We start from the raw sequence: 17,505 nt of genomic DNA on the forward strand, positions 1-17,505 counted from the left end.
GTGAAATTATAGGGATTATTATAGTGTAGTTATGGAAAAATATGAACATTTTATGGGATAGTCTTCATTTAAAAATAAAATTTCATATCTGAGAGTTTAGACACGGGAGATAGGCTTACTCATACTGTAGAATATCAAACTATGCACTTCGTAATAGTAAATGCTACCAAGAATTAGCCTTTATTGAATTAAGAAGACATAATATTTCTAAATTGCTAAGTAATATAAAAGAAATTAAAGCACATGCAATTATTAATACTGGTTTTATAATTCTGTTTAACTGTTTGTAAAATGTCTAATGTATACAGTGAGTTAACTATAAAAATAAAAATAAGTGCCGTAATTGAGTAGAAGTCAGTACATATCATAAAAATAATTTGAAATATGGTGACTCCAATGTAAATTTTTGCCAAAGATGTCTAACCTTAAATCCGATACAACTTTTCAATATACCTATACTGTTTTCCAGAGTTTTCACAGCATAGACATAACATTAGCCTGATGTACATGTTAAAAGCATATTTGAGTAAACATTTCAACTTGTACAATAAGTGAAAATAAACACAGAAATTGATACTTTATAAACAGATCAGGATTGAACATGAGATAATTCTATGTATCTAATAGATTGAATGATTTTACATTTTCATGGACAAAATTACAAATATGCTAGAAAAAATACTGAATTTGCAGTCAGAATTTTGGGGTTTCCATTTTCGTATGTCCAATCATTAGCTTTTTACTTACTTTAGCTCTCTGAGAAACTTTCTACGCTGTGACTGCTTTCCCTACTGGTCCATTTCTTTCATTCTAAACATGTCATTATATTTCCCATCCTTAGGAAAACAAAACAAAACAGTAACAATTATATCTACACTCCAAAAATAAAACCGTTCTCAGGTTCACCATCTACACTTTGGAATAGACTATCTTATTGTTCTCTTCCTCTTCCTCCCTAAATTTATTTTTAGACCACAGGTATAAAAGATTGAGTAACCATTTTCATTAGTGTAAAGCACTTTATCACCATCAGTAGAATGCCCCTCTTGTTTTAATATTTAATATTAATTGTATTCCTTTTATATCCATGGATACTCTGATCCCCATTGGCATTTACTTAAACACATATGTATATATTTGAAAAACGATGTGCCCTTGCAAAATGCATACTGCTGTTTTATGTGTATATTACACATGTTAAGTATATGGGAATGGCATTTTGCTATTCTGCCCTTGTTATTCATTCAACACTATGTTGTGAATGTGTAGCTTGTTGCTAATTACATCTAGCTTGTTGCTTCCAACTGTTGTATAGAATTCTATGGTGATATTTACCACATTTCTTTAACCAGTCATTCAGAGATGGGCATCTAGGCTAGCTCCTACTCCCTACTACCACAAATGATGTTACATTGAACATTCTCACACCTATCCTCTCATGAATCAGCATTAGATGTTTTCTGGAATGTATATTGCCAAGTGGGATTTCTGGGTCATATTTTATTAACATCCATCCAATATTTGACATTATATAACTTTTTGCCATTTTTTTCTGGATGTGAAGTGACAGCTCAATTTAAATAATATTTCCTTGAATGCTTATCATCTCTTGATACTTTTTAATTTTATCACATTGAGTTCTAACTTCAAACATGCTCTATTTGGTAATTTTTTTTCCTTTTAATGACATCATGGGACGATTTCAGAGCTTTCCAGTTGAGAAACTAAAATAGCTTATCTGAATATCATTCATTCTGTTAATCAGGGGGAGCACCTCCAGAGGAAAAAATACATAAAACAGGTCAACCAGACTAGTTTCCTTGTACATGTATTCTCAAGTAAATAGAAAAAAAAAATGATATCTGCTGAGGGGAAGAGAACTTATCATTAAAATGCACTTCATAGGATGACTCTGCCTAAGAATAACCTGCACTAAGTAGAACTTAGATTCTCTGAGACTTGATACTCTGGAGAATTCTGTGTAAGCTATGCAATCTCTGATATAAAATGGAGATGTGTCATAATTGAAATTCTTGCTGTGTGAAGCAAGCACTCTACAAACTCATTAGGAACCTAATCTCTCCTGTGCCAGAGGCGCATATCTGACATGGAAAGGTGGGGGCCTGGGGAACAGCCTCAGTTCCCCAGACCTCCTTTTTCTTCCCTGCACCTCTTGCTTGCCTATGTCCTTGAATTTATTTAGGAAATCTTGACACCCAGTGAGATCTCTGATTTTAGCTGACTGAACAGTCTGATCCTGTATTTAGCTCACTAGTCACTTTCTGTTATTAAATGTCTCATTTGATAATTTAAGTACATTCTCAAGAATTAAAACTTTCAGTCTAGTTCAATTTAAGATATCAATCTCACATCCAATTCAAAGCTTCCAAATCCAGTTTGAAACTTGATCTTAAGCTCAAGAACCTGCAGCAGGAAGAGAAGCAAAAGCTGCTCTCTCGTTATTCCTTCTCTCTCACCGCCTCCATCCATTCCTGCACTAGTGGCTCTTCTATAAGTTGGGATGAGAGGTTAAGGGATCATGTAGTTTACATGATCCCTTAAAATCCTTATAAGACTGCCGCTACTTTAATTCAGACTTCAATGAGAGCTCTATCACAGGCATTTAAATGTTGCTCTTTCTAGGATCCCCTTCTTCAATTTACATTTTTGGGAGGCCTTATTAAGGCATAGAAAGAGAGATTCCTTATGTGGGAAGTGCATTTTCATGAAAGTTGACTTCTTGTGATCCCACCCCTCAGGGCTCTTGCTACTGGCAACTCAAGCAAGCCTTGCACAGGGTCTGCAAGACAGCTCCTTGGTGAAGTCTGACATGACTATGAAGAGAGGAGACATAGCTGATTATCTGCTGAAACTTACAGGCTTATCTGAATGAGCCCTCAAATTGTAACACACAGGAAACTGTATTTCCTGTTCAGAAAGAGCATCAATATCCACAGAAAGAACTACTACTTACACCACATAAATGAAATGCTTTTTCCCATTTTCTATTAACTACACCCATCATACAACTCTGTAAGAAACACAAGCTTCAGGGTAGGGAAGGGAAGATGACTGAAAGAGTATAAAGAAGAATAAATCATGCTCCCATACTTTCTCTTGGGAAGGATGCTAAGCCACATTTCTACTGGGAGCCCAGAATAAAATAAGTTGTTGTATTTGCTGTGAGATTAAAGTTTGACAGAGTACTGGACAGGACTTTATAATATCTGAAGATAAATAGCAATCACCAAAATTAGACCAATCGCAAAACAAAAATAAAAGGAAATCTCTGGGATTCACTGAGATCATCAAAGAGTAGATGTGAGAGAACTGGCAGAGCCTAACTGAACACAGGAGTAGAATAAAAATAAAGCCATTTCTTATTTGCGCCCCATTAAAGTCAATTCATTCAGTGCATCCATTACGTACGTGTCATTTGGGGTTCTTGTCTAAATTGTCTCTTTATAGCCTCCCTACATTTTTCTTTTAGGTTTTCTGGGATTTTTGACTTCTCTCTCAGCCAAGTATTGTAAAAATTATCCAGTCACTCATAGCTTTACTATACATTTCCCATCCTCAAATATATTAACACAGCTTCTATTTCTTCCACTCTATTAAAGCTGTTTTTCTAACATGGATCCCTGCATGCATATTTTACTGAGACTCTCTAATGCTGTTTAATGGTCAGTTTTTAAACTCTTTTTTCCTTCTAGATTAATGACACTATTTTGTCTGATTTTTCATCCCCAGTCCTTTGTATCCACTTTTATACTTGACCCTTAAACACTGGATCTCCGAAGGAGTTGTAAACTAGTCCACTGTACTTCTTTTTCTTTCTCTTTGTTTGTTTTAATTTACTCTACTGACTGAATATTCCATCAGTATGCTAATGATTCCCAATGCCTCTCTTTAGCCCTCAACCTGCATTTCTAACTCATCTATTTACCTGCTTATAAGTCAGGTCTGTATGTCTCAAAGATGTCTTAAGCTTATACAGTTCAAATTATAACTGAATACTTATTATGATGTCACTTAAACTTCATATATATATTTAATGGCATATATCTGTTAATTTAATGGCAAAAATTTATCCCAGGTACCTGAATCTGTAACCCAGGGTCTATCCTGTAATTCTTCATCTCCTCCCACTTCCAATCAATTATCAACACCTCTAGAAAACTTCTCTGAAATGCCCTTCCCCTCTTTGTCATCATATCACACCATACATGCTTTTATTTTAATGCCTATATTGGAGTGGACCCATTTATTCATTTGTCTCTCTTATTAAAGTATATGCTTATCCCGGACAGGAATTCTTAGGCACCTCTGTAGTATATTACCTACCATAGAGTCTGCAATCAAAAAGTATATGTTCCACATGTATTTTCTGCCCTGAACTGACTTCCAGTTTGCAAAATAGTTTTCTTTTACTTGCTTTTAACATTGATAACCTTTCACTAGATCAAAATATCATTCATGTAAAATATTTTATAAAGAGAAATATGATGTGCCCTTATTAGCTGTGGCTGACCATCTGAATTGCTTTGTGAAATGATGTATAATAAACAAACAACAAAAAATTGATCACTAAATTTAATTTATAAATGTTTTTTCCTTCCTTTTTAAACATATGCAGTGCCAATTTTTATAAAATTATTGATTTAATTAGGAGAATGCCACTTTATAGAGAATATAATTAAAGTATAAGAATACGTCACAGAATTGCCATAAAAGTAAATTTAACAAGTTCTCTCTATTTATTTCCATGCTGACTGCATATGTACTATTTCCTTCCTTTTGCATTAACCTAAGTCCCTCCCTCACAAACAAACTTATTTGCCCTTGCTGTGCACTGTATCTATAACAAGTTTTTTACTTCTATTTTCTACAAGATATATTATTTTGCTTTTTACACCTACTACTGCTCTCTCTTTACCTTGCTTTCACACTCTTTCTCATTATAATCTGGCAGCTATATCCTCTTGGTCTTTGTTCTCCTTAATCATTTTTGTAGGATTTAGCAATGTTGACCATTTCCTTTTGGACATACTTCCTTCTTATCCAAATATTGTTCTACTCAACTGCTCATTCTGTCTCATTTTCTCTTCATAATAGAGAAGGTAATAAATTTCCATTGATTTATTCAGTCAGCCAACAAACATGTATTAAATGGCTCCTGTGTGTCAGCACTTTGCAAATGATAATAAAACACTTATTCCCAAAGAACTTACTATTTGGATAGGAAGACAGATATATAATGAATTCAAACAGTGAGAGGAAGGCATTCTAAATAACATATAAACATCTAGAGGGTTAAATTTAATTTTGACCCAAAAAGCATTAAAGGAAAAATTAGATACCATATACCAAGAAATATGGTGAGAATTTCCTATCTAATATTTATTCCTTTGTAAAGCAATGGAGGAATAAATTCAACTATGAATCATTGATAGAAAAATTGGAAAATATAAGTCAAGAAAGGCTAGCTTTGCATTCTCAAAAGATATTGCTTTAGAAATTCCTATGCTAATTTTCCACTTTTGTAATGAATTCATGTTTTAAAAATAATCTAGTTAGTCAAGAATTATATAATATTTAAATAATGTTTTTCCCCCTCTGATACACTGTATACCTAATTCAAGTGCAGTAGTCTGCTGTAGCACAAAGTTTTTATCATGGCTTTTGTGATATTTTGTACTGATAGGATGTCTCCTGTCATTCAGAATGATCTTGCACAGTCTTTTGAGGACTCATGCATGTGAAAAATAATCCTTCGAGACAGTTTCCTCCAATTTAAGACAGCTATTTCTTCCACATCTGCCTGTTTTATTGATAAGCATCATTGGTGAAAGGGAATTGTCTGCAACCCAGTATAGATGAAAATGAATAGTACTGGAGATTATAAATGTAACCTTGCTAGAGAAATTATATCAATTTGAGACCTATTGTCTCTTGAAGGTAGACAAATACTAAAGAGCTGAACCATACAGTTTATGAAACAATTTATTTTTGTCATCTTTCAGCAAAATCAAAACCAACTTTTTCTTTCTTTCTTCCTTCCTTTCTTTCTTTTTTCTTTTTCTTTCTTTCTTTCTCTCTTTCTCTCTTTTTCTCCCTTCCTCTTCCCTCCCTTCCTTTCTTTCTCCCTTCCTTCCTTCTCTCTCTTTCTTCCTTTTTAGTGCTGTACATGTTAATTACTCTGTGCCTCAGTTTACTCATGTATAAAACTGGGACACCAATCATACTTCACACAATAATAATTTCTAAAAATGAAATGTTTTCAACAATGTCTTTCACAATAGTGTTATTTAAGTGTTGTAATATTATTTTTTCATATCCTTATCAATTTCTTATGAAACATTCAAGTATAAACTTCTGTACCTTATATTGTGAGTCAAGAGCTATGATTCCCTCTCTTATGCTATGTGCAGTGGGCAGAATTCCCCTTAGAACTGTCAATACCCTAATCACTGGAAGCTGTGAATATGTTACCTTACATGGCAAAAGAAAATTTGCAGTTGAGATTAAGGTTAAGGTTCTTAAAATAGGGAGAAGATCACAGATTATCAAGATGAGTCCAATATAATTACATGAGCTCTTAAAACACAGTAAACTCTCTTGGTGTGGAGTTGAGTGAGATGAAGTAGGAAGAAAAAAAGAGAGATCCCAATCACAAGAATATTGCCACCAAGACAATTTGCCCACCATCACTACACTATTGAATCTCAGAGGCAGTAAGATGAGAGAAAGACAGAGGGAGAGAGAGATAGAGCAAGGATAAGAAGGAAGAAAAGGAGGGGAGAAGGAAGTAGTAATACAAGAAAAACAATAATAACTTATTCCAAAATAAAGTAAGACTGTAGAGACATCACTTAAAATAGCAACAAAATTAAAAAATATTTAAGAATGAATATAACAAAAATTACACAAAACACGATTGAAAGAAAATTGAAAAGCATGATTGAAAGACATAGGAGATTTTCATTTGAAGCAAAACAAAACACAATAGCGTTATAAAAAATGGTCTTCAAAGCTAAGTCTCTTATGAGAAACACAAAGAATGGAAGGCAATTTTTCACATTGCCTAGAAATCAAGACATATTATAAAATATACTAATTAAAATCTAGTAGTTTTATACAAAATTATGGAAATAGATTAGTGGACTAGACTACAGAGTCGGAGGACAAAATATACATATATTTTGCTGTAATTTGAGAGAGGAAGCCTTATAAATAAACAAGAAAGGATTACTTAGTAAATTTTCCAAAAGTTAGAAAAACTAAATATATGAAAAGAACACATTAGATATCAAATCACTCAGAATTATATAAACATGATAACAGTTAAAACTTAGAGAAAAATTTCTTTTCTTGGTATATGGATATATATCTTAAAAAGCAAAAAAGCAAGTATATTAAAGAACTGATAAATTTTACCATATTAAAAATATTTTGTGAAACAAAAGACATTCTAAATGTTCAAATAAGCAAAAGATGAATGAGTATAAAAATGGGTATAAAATCAATCAGTGTAAAATTATGACAAGCAATTTATTAAAAAAAAAAAAATCAAAGGAAGAGTTCCTCATAATCATATAATGAGATTCTGTGGAGCAAAAAGAGAAAAATTCCTTGATCTACAAGTATCAACATGGATGTGTTTTCATTATGTTAAATGAAAACAGCAAATTTCTATGAGGCAGGATAATAGGATAGAACTTATGTGAATTACAAATGTTCATAAAAAAGTATCATCATAAAGTTTATGGCTATACATATATTCAATATACAGAACTATGCATTGGAACAATACATATCTTTTTTTTTTTTTCCTGGAAATATCTGATGGGGGATGGAGCAGGGGAAAAATACACATTAATTTTGAGTGTTGTTTACAACTTGTGTCTATAATATTAATTTCTGTGCTTTTAATGTTTTGAAAAAAAAAACAAAGTAAAACATGTGGGGAATAATCAATCAGGCTTTTTGGCTCTTTTTGCAATATTATATTTGTTACCAAACTCAAACCTTCCATCACTTTCTGTATCCATATTATTTTATCCCGAAAGCTCTTATCTCATTTGCATTCAATTTACTCATAAGAATTTCATCATACCAAATTATTTTTCTTGCTGACAAATTTGTAACAGATATAGAAAGATCTTATTTGACTTCTACTAAACCTAAGTACAATAAAAGTATTATATTTAATATTGATGACTCTAAAGACATGTCCGTATTAATTAGATCAAGAAACTAAGTTTAATACCAGGTATTAACTTAATATTGAATATTTCCCAGTTCACATGAACCTGAAACTCATTCTGTCTAGTTCCCCCTATATTTTTTAGAGTTTAGTTTGTAAGTGCTTATTTTTAAGTCAATCAAATAGGGCTCTTTTATAAGTTCAATTTTGATAATATTTTCCAGGGGTAGAGACATGGCATATGTATAATGTGTACACTGACATATAAACAGACAAAACTAGAGGTCTCATAGCTTCACTTTAAAAACTTAGTCACAACACAGAACACAAAGTACACATGCACAGCCATCATAGGTTGACCAGTAGAGGCCCTAATCAGACACTCCCTTAAATACAAATGTCTCTCAATGGCATATGCACGTCAGAACTAACTGGCCCAAAAGAGCACCCCTTACCCAAGTGGTGCCTGGTGCCCACAAATGATTCTCAATGGCAGATGCACATCAGAATCAACTGGCCATAGAAGGAGGCTGCCTGGGCATGCTCCAATGGGAAAACCTGGTCCTGGAGCTTGTCAGTTCATCCAAATGCACGTTCCCATCTCCACCAACTGAAAGTGAAAATTGGCAGCTGGTGCTGAGCAGGGGAGAGACAGGGAGCATCCCAGGAACGAACAGTTTCGACAGCTGCTGGGACTTCCCTGATAATACCCCACTCTGGCCCGACTAGCCATAAGCAGCTGGCTCTTCATGGCCAACCCAGCATGGTGCCACAACTGGCAGCTTCAACCTAGGAAGCCTGGAAGAACTGGATGCTGCAGGAGTGCAGCCCCACGTTGGACACCATGTCACCAAACTCAGGTCCAGCTGCTTGCCACTCAAAAATCAATACCCGAGAGGCAGTTGTTGGTAGAAAAGAAGGTTGCTTTTAATCAGAGTGCTAGCAATCTGGGGAGAAGGTGGACTTCTCTGTTTCCCCCCAGAAACCAGCTCTGAAGATTCTGCTCAGCCAATGAAAGTTTTAAAGGGAAAAGGGGAATCAAACTTGTAGCCATCTCCCTCTGCATACAGGCTTGTCAACTCCTTGTGATCATTCTTTAGATGCTATCTTGTTCACACAGTTTGTTCGGGAGATTACTGAAGGGGAAGCTAGGGAAGAGATCTGGTCACCTGTTAGTTATTCTTCATTTCTACTTCTTTGATCTAAGTAAAGAACCAACAAGTTAGGCAAGGTATTGTGTGATCAAAAGATTTGACAAGTGTTCTTGGGCCGGAGATAAGGAGAGCATGGGGGTCCCTGGTTTAAAGTTAGTTATAATATAGCTTTGCTAAAATAAGAGAAAAGGGGTTTCCTGCTGAGGGTGGTTTCCTGCAAAGAGCTGCTTACATATTCTCATTAAGAAACATTGCAACACATTTTAATTTTCACCATAAATTTTGAAAAAGCTTGAAGTTTAAAAACTTTGACTTGATTTTTATGAGAATATTTGTATTTACAAATTGGCTTAGAAATAACTCTTCTTGTTAACCACTGAAAATGTGGCATAAAGCAAGCAAAACTGCAATTTACATTTAAAATACACAATGCATTATTCAATTCTACTCTGCCTTACATTTCTAGAACTTCAAAAGGTGGTCGGAGCCTTATTTTATTCTCAAATAGAAATCCGAAAAATATTTTAGGTGTGCAGAATTTTTATTCATTGATTGATTCATTCTTTTTTTTTTTTATCCAGGTGGTGCATATATATTGACCTAAGCGCATTGCTAATCTTTGGAAATAAAACAGTGTTTCAAAAAGTACTATCATGACTTCTAGAATTCTCAGTTATTCGGAATTTTTTTCCATTTTATTTAGGCATAGAGAATGATTGTTCCGACTAATGTTGAAGATCTGCTTGGAAAAGACCAGAGAAATTTTTTACTCTGCCAGGAGAGAGGGTTTGAGGAAAAGAGGTATGTGAGTAACAGCATGACATATTGGCGGGTCTAAAGTTGGCAGATCTATTAAGTAATACATTCCTGTTGATTACCAAAGAAATCTCCCTTTCATGTATTAGGTACTGTTTGTTATGCCATCAAAATGACCCTTTTACTAAGGCTTCAGTGAAATAATATTTGTAGATAGTCACACTTAATTATAATAGAAATAAATGCATCATTTATGTTTCTATAAGTAGATGAATAATAAAAATGTTAAAGTATAAAATTTTATATTTTTTATACTTTTATTTCACAATAACCAGAAACCTGACTCATCCTAGCCAACACAATTGCAAAAATGTAATGTGTGTGTACTTATAAAATGTTAAAGTCATGTTTAAAACAATTGTAATCATTTGTTCTTGACAATGAAAAGTCATAATCACTCATTTTGACAACAAAATGATGGGTTCTTTTTATAGATCACTCAGATGTTCTAAGAACTTAAGGAATTAAACTTAAATTACTTACATTTAAATACCATTTCTAAATCATAGACCTGCTCAAATTTTTTTGATCAATCTTAACAATGAAGCCCTAATGCATAATTTAGATATTTAAAATGTGTCAATTTTAAAAGCTGAATTGAACAGAAATGTTATTTAGAAATCAAACAAATCTCTCTCACTTAAAGTTGATGCAAAATAAACTTCTCTTAAAAATGCCCTTATATTTTTTACTATATGTTAATGCATGTAGATAGTTTTATTTGCTATGATTTTTTCTTTTAAAGAATTGTATTTCTAATAAATATAAAAGTATTAATTATAGGCTTAATTAAATTATCTAGTGATATTGATTAATTACATATTTTAATATCCCAGTAAACTTTAATTGCCAATTAAGCTTTCCAAAAAATGTGAATTTTTTATTGGCTAAGAAAGGGACATCTTTTATGGGCAGTGGACAATGAGGGGACCATTGAATTACTATAATGCTTTTAAGCTATATACTTGTAAAATTTTGTCTATATTCTGAAAAATCTTACAGATATTTGTTTTGCTATTTTTCATATGTAGAGGTAGCTGTGATTAATCATTTTTTTCAAAGTAAATTCATATTGTTTCCATTAAATTAAGTACGTTCTAAATCAATGAATACTTAGAGTATAAACGGTATCATGCATTCATCTGAAAATACTTAGACATAAAAAGTGTTCCTCACATTGGATCATTTAGAAGATAGTTCTGCCATTGTTTGCTCATTTTAAGAATTATTAATGTTGTTTAATTTTTTCAATGCACTCTAATTTTTCATGAGACATTTTATTGTGATGTCTCCATTAAAATTATTCTCCTGCTAAAGAACTAGAAAAATGATTATTGTAATATTCTCTCAAGACAGCAAACATCTAATAAGCAAAATTTATTTTTACTGGCAATGATAAATTACATTTTAAAAAGAGTTTCTGAGGGAAATAGGATATGTAGATTGACTTTATATATTTAGTCAATCTAAACAACTATTATTTTCATGTATAGCAAATATATCTCACATTTAGAGCAGACAGAAATGAGTATTAAATTACTGTTATCTACTACTGCCATTATCTTATTTTGCCAGATTACGTTATGAACAATATATGACGTTAAGACTTAGCTGAGCAGAGTTCTGAAGTCTAGCAGTGTGATTCATTCTGTTACATGCCTTGCTTTGTATATATAACATCTGAAGTTCATGAATAGAATTAAAAAGAAACAAAATTCTAAAATAAAATATGTTCTTAATATTTAGTCAACTTTTATAACAATTAACACGTGGCTGTTCCTTCACAGGGTGCATTCCTATGTCAGGTGTAATAAACATTGTGTGGTGAGGCAAGATAGTAGTCACTGATATATGTTTTAGTGTTCTAAATTTGGTAAGAATGGTTTGCCTGATTTAATACTTCCAGATTTTTTCCATTATATCCATGACATATGATAGTCTGGTCTGATAATCTGATATTTTGCTAGCATTTTTCTTCAGTTTTTAAAGATTAAGACTCTTATAGTATTTTATCATTAATACAATCTATAACCAATCATGATGTATCAATTTAATTATGTCCCTGCTATTAGGCTCAAATCTATTTAACTGGGAAAACCTTTCCTAATTAATAGGGCAATATTTATTCTTATACCAAATGAGGAACTGCTTCTCATGAAAAGAAATTCATATAATGTGTGTGTGTGTGTGTGTGTGTGTGTGTGTGTGCGTGTGTGTGTGTATGCCGTGGTATGCTTTGTAAATTTGCTATCTTTTCAATCATGTGACATACAGCTACCTCATAAACGATTCACATGGTGCCCAGAGGTACAGTTAAAAAGGGCAAACTGATGTCATGAATGCTTGTTTGTATAAAGCTCTATTAATAATAAATTAGTTCTCTCTTCTAGAGTCAGGATATAGTGCCTGTGTCTAGTAAATGGTAAGCATAAAATCGGGCAATTCTTTACAAAGAAAATGTAAACTTCCAGAAATATATATGTATCCTTTGGCTCTTTGTAATGATTGTCTCAGAATAATAACAGTGAAAATATAACAACACATTTAAAATAAGTTTTCTACTGTATATTTTTGGAAAATAAATAGGAAACCTCCATTTTCTATTTCAGTACATTGTTCTTTTTATTTTTAAATATATGCTGGCAAGATACTATTACAAATTGACCCACTGTGCTAAAAATATGCTATGAAAAGAATAACAAGAAAGAAATTTTATATTTAACCTTCCATTTCACGGACTTCTTATAGCTGGATGAGCTTATAGTGTGTCTGAGAGTCATTTTCATAATGTATTCCTTTATATGCATATGTGTAGTAGTTATGCTATAGCTATAAGGTGTTACACTTTTTTTTTTTTTTACCAAATTTGAGTTATTTTTACTTAGTGTAACATGAAAATCAAAAGTACTTAAGAAAAGTAAAACTTCTGATTAAAATCAGTGAATTGAACATTAAGTTCCACTATGTCTGCAAATCGCCAAAATGACCATAATGGAGTTTTTAAAGGTATTTCCCACAAAGACATAACAAAGGAAAGAACAGCAGTATGTATCTTGAGATCTGGTTTGACGTTAGATGAATGGAAACTGGGCTTACCTGAACCAAAATCTCTAATCTAAACAAAACAAACAAAAAAGAAAACCAATTTATATCATAAATATGTCAGAAGATTGAAGAAGATATGAGTGGGGAGATGTGATGGAGGAATAAGCATGATAGGATTATGTGGCAGTCTTTTAAGAAAAAGACCAATGTATCTACCAGGTTAATTCTACAACCCTGAATGTTCCTCTACCCCTTGGGAGAAGTCTGGAGATTTAATCTCTGCAGAAGGTGAGAGAAAATATTTCTGGACATCAGGCACAATGAAGGACCCAGACTGGACATTAAAGGAATGTTTACAGAATGTATAGACCACTACTTACTTTCCCCATGTGCTAAGCACAAAATTGGTAACCAGGTGGTCTACAATCCACATATGATATTGGAATAGTCTCCTCTCTGAAATGTGATGATCCCAAAAGAAAATTCATAAAGATACTCTAATGGAGTGTGTGTGTGTTGGATTGATGGGGAATGGTCTTTTTCAATCAGATTCTTAGTTTTCTATCACAAATACAAAGTGACAAGGAAACCTGACAAGTGATAAGGATCACCACACATTTAAGAAAAAAATAATCTAAGGAAAATATCTTAAGAAAATTATCTAAAATTAAATGCAGAAACAAAAGAAAAATAAGAAACAAATGTAAATTGAAGGAAACAGCTTAGATAAAGCTGGAGTAATCACACTTAAAAGATCACCAGTAATATTTTTAGCCTTTTGAGTATCCCTAATAAAAGAAAAAAATGCTGTAATAATTATTTACCAAAAAAAAAAATGGAAGTTAAAAGTATGATGGCAGTAACTAATACTTAGTAGAAATATTGGAAGAAAGATGTGAAACAACCTCCCAGAAGGAGAGAAAACAAAAGAAAATTAGAACAATGGTCTGGAGAGCCAATAAATGCTGTTTGTCAGAAGAGGGAACTCAGAGGCAATGCAGTCTATTTTCATTAATTTTTGAACGATTCCTGCATGTTTCAGAGAGAGACAAGGCCCACGACTCTTGTGAATTGCTGATCCCTGGAAGGTGATAGTGAAGCCTTTGATTTACTCTTTAGTTAGAGCAAGTGAAATCACTGATTCCTTAGAAGCTGAAACGTGTATCTTAAACACATTCCCAGTGTCTCTGATGTTTGGCATTCAATTCTGTGATAATCCATAGAAACTAAGGGAGCCTTCCAGAGCTTTCACTTCAAGACGCTGAAAGAACAAAAGGCATCCCTGGCTGGGTAGTCAGGACTTTCCAAACAGCTCAGAAACAAAGGTAAAAGGGGAACCTTCCAGGCTACCTGGGGAGGCACTATTCATTCCATCTATTTCCAGTGGTAGATGAATATGTTATAATCTTTTTTCTGACTTTTTCCCTTCTAATCTATTTCACTTTGAGGGCTGAGAAAATATGTTAAAATTTAGGTATCCCCTAGGCATCAAGAATATCACTGGACTCATTTTTGGCAGGTTATTACGTATATATTTTTGTAATTTAACCTGATAGTCAACAGTTTTATTCCATTCAATGGTCCCAGTTTCATGTATGCTTGTACTCTGTAAATTCTTGTCCGTAACCTCGGCAAGGTCACTTGGAAGGGAATTAGAGATAAATTTTCATGCTACACAATAACCACTTATTGATTTGTTTGGCTCCAGTAAAAAGAATATAAAAGTGTTACTTAGGAAATGATCCCAAACTAGTTTCCAAAAAGTAAAAAGTTCATATTTTAACAAAACTTTTATATAAAAGAATAAAAAGAATCACTTTACTTTTGATCTTGTAAAAGTATGCATCTTCTTTGCTTACATGATATAAACTCTCCTGGTATATGTATAATATGTTGAATGTAGTTTTAAAATAACCTATAACATAGGTGGAGAATATTATGAAACTTACTCAAAAACTTCCTAAAACTCTTTCTTATGCAATGTTAAAGGCATAATGTGGAGGACTGCCACTTCCAGCCACAATGAAGTAACAATTCTTGCTGGAAATAACTAAAAATCCAGGAAAAATATATGGAAAAATTGTTTTTAGAAACAAGGTAACAAGCAGCACAAGGCAGGGATCACTGAGAGCGTGAAAATAAGCAAGGGGAGCCCAGTGCCTGTCTCAGTTTATTGCCTGGAAGAGTCCCAGGTCAAAGCACAGGGAGTGGGACCTCAGCTGTTCTACCCTGGGCTCACCGGAGTATCTTGTGCACATGCACATCCAGCCAAGGATGTGAGGGGTTTTATACTCAGAGCTTTTGTATTCACATTATATGACACCTTCCTTTCCAGGTTTCTCCCCCCAGTGACAGCTCTGAATCCCTCTGACACCTTAAGCCTGTGACAATGAAGATTTCCCAGAGAGCTCTTACCACCCCTTGCTAATCAACTGGAGAGTGGTGTTAGGGGTCAAGCCACATAAATGTGGACTTCACCCTCTGCAGTTCACTTCTTTCAAGGACTGAACTCTTCCAGATTCTGTGTAATTTAGGTCATTCCAATTCCATCAAATAACCATTTTATTTTTTGGTCCAGTATATAATGGTCATCAAAGTTAGAGTTGAATCCAAAACCAGTCATGTGAAATTACTTTTCTCATAACTGTTTACACATGTTTCTCAACTTGAATTGGAGCATATATATAAAAATATAGGTATCTACTTATATTCATTATAAAACATGGCAATGCTTAGCAGTCTACCATCTAGTACTCATACTGGAAACATACAAACTCATTTAGTATACTGGAATCTCAAATATTTCATTTTCTGATCATATTTTTTGTACCCAGGTACATTACTGATGAATAAGTTCATAGTTATGGTCTCATTTTATAACCTTTCATAATTTTAAGCATAAAAGGTAGCAAGCAGAATAGGTAACATTTCCTTCTGTAAACAATCTTTGACCAAGCTATTCCCTATCTTGTTCATTTATTTGAATCTAAACATATTATTACCAGTCAACAGTTAGTATTCCAGTTTGGGACACAGACAAATAAATACAAAAGACATGAACGTATGAAGTAAGTGCTATATTTATTTTGGGACTCATCCATGTTGCTGTGTGTATCCCTAGCTCTGGCTCTTTGTTGCTGAGCCAGGCTGGAAAAAATATAAATATATACTATAAAATTCCAGTTGCACAAAATTCTATAAAACACAAACTGATGGAGTCACAGACAGCAGGTCATAGTTGCCCGGGGGTGGCGGATGCAGGAGGGAGGGATTACAAGGGGGTATGGTGGAACTCTTGAGGGAGATGTGCATGTTTACTGTCTTGACTGTGGTAATGGTTTCACTGGCATGTACACATGTCAAACATTTATCAAATTGTGCACTTTAAATATACATGGTTTATTGCATGTCAACTATAACTCAACTGAAAAATTTAGAGTCATTAAAACATTAATGATCCCCTAAAAAAAAAGTTAAGTACATATTGAGATGAATGCCATTGGGGAAATACACAAATATTATGAAAGGTATGCCCCTCCTTCATGCAATGTTCAGAGACAGCCTCTTGGAGAGCATAACATTTAAGTACAGATATGAAGATGAGACAAAGTCACTTTGCTACACTTTGATGGAATGTTTTCCATGCAGAATGAACAAACTATGCAAAGACGGACTATAGTGACCTGTGTGACCAGATTATGATGAGAAGGTAGCATGAGATGAAGGGGAAAGCTCAACAGGGACCAGATCATAAAGATCCTTATCTCTATGGTATGGAATTTAGACTTTTAAGCATGAGAAAGAAAAAATCTACTGGATTTTTTGTAAGGAAATATGATTTAAAATTTTTAAAATAAAGTCATTCTGTGCTAAATGGAGAAGGGAGTATGAAACCAGCAGAAGATAAGCAGAGAAAAGTTGCTTTCATGGGTGGTTGACTGGAATTTTGCTGATTGGGGAGGTGAAGAGAAAGTGAATTAGATTAAAAACATGGATTAAAAATATAATCTGAGAGTACAACAGAGAGATTTAAAATGATAGATTGAATGTATGTGGCTGATGAACAAGGTAACTCTTTGATCCTTTTGGAATTCACGATTATTACTATAATGATGGGGGGGTTTGATTAGGAAGTTGGTTATTTCATAATCCATCTGGTTATAAGAAGCCATATTTATCATGCATCTTAAAATAACTTGATAAGTTTCTATACATTTTAGCAAATTCCTCCTGTGCGTTTTAAATATGGCACCAAAACCACAGTCAGGGCTGGTATATAGCTAT

At 33.4% G+C, this 17,505-nt stretch overlaps 1 pseudogene across 1 annotated transcript in view; it reads right to left on the reverse strand.

The window, feature by feature from the left end:
• LOC309662118 (short/branched chain specific acyl-CoA dehydrogenase, mitochondrial pseudogene) overlaps nt 1–15,675 on the reverse strand; it is a 37,703-nt pseudogene extending 22,028 nt beyond the window's left edge. The window contains exon 1 of the transcript in view: nt 1–15,675. This exon is cut by the window's left edge and continues 22,028 nt beyond it. The product of the transcript in view is annotated as a short/branched chain specific acyl-CoA dehydrogenase, mitochondrial pseudogene (transcript).
• Between the last annotated feature and the right edge of the window lie 1,830 nt (nt 15,676–17,505).

Source organism: Balaenoptera physalus (genome assembly GCF_965194825.1).
Source record: "Balaenoptera physalus genome assembly, chromosome: 5".
NCBI classification, from domain to species: Eukaryota; Metazoa; Chordata; class Mammalia; order Artiodactyla; family Balaenopteridae; genus Balaenoptera; species Balaenoptera physalus.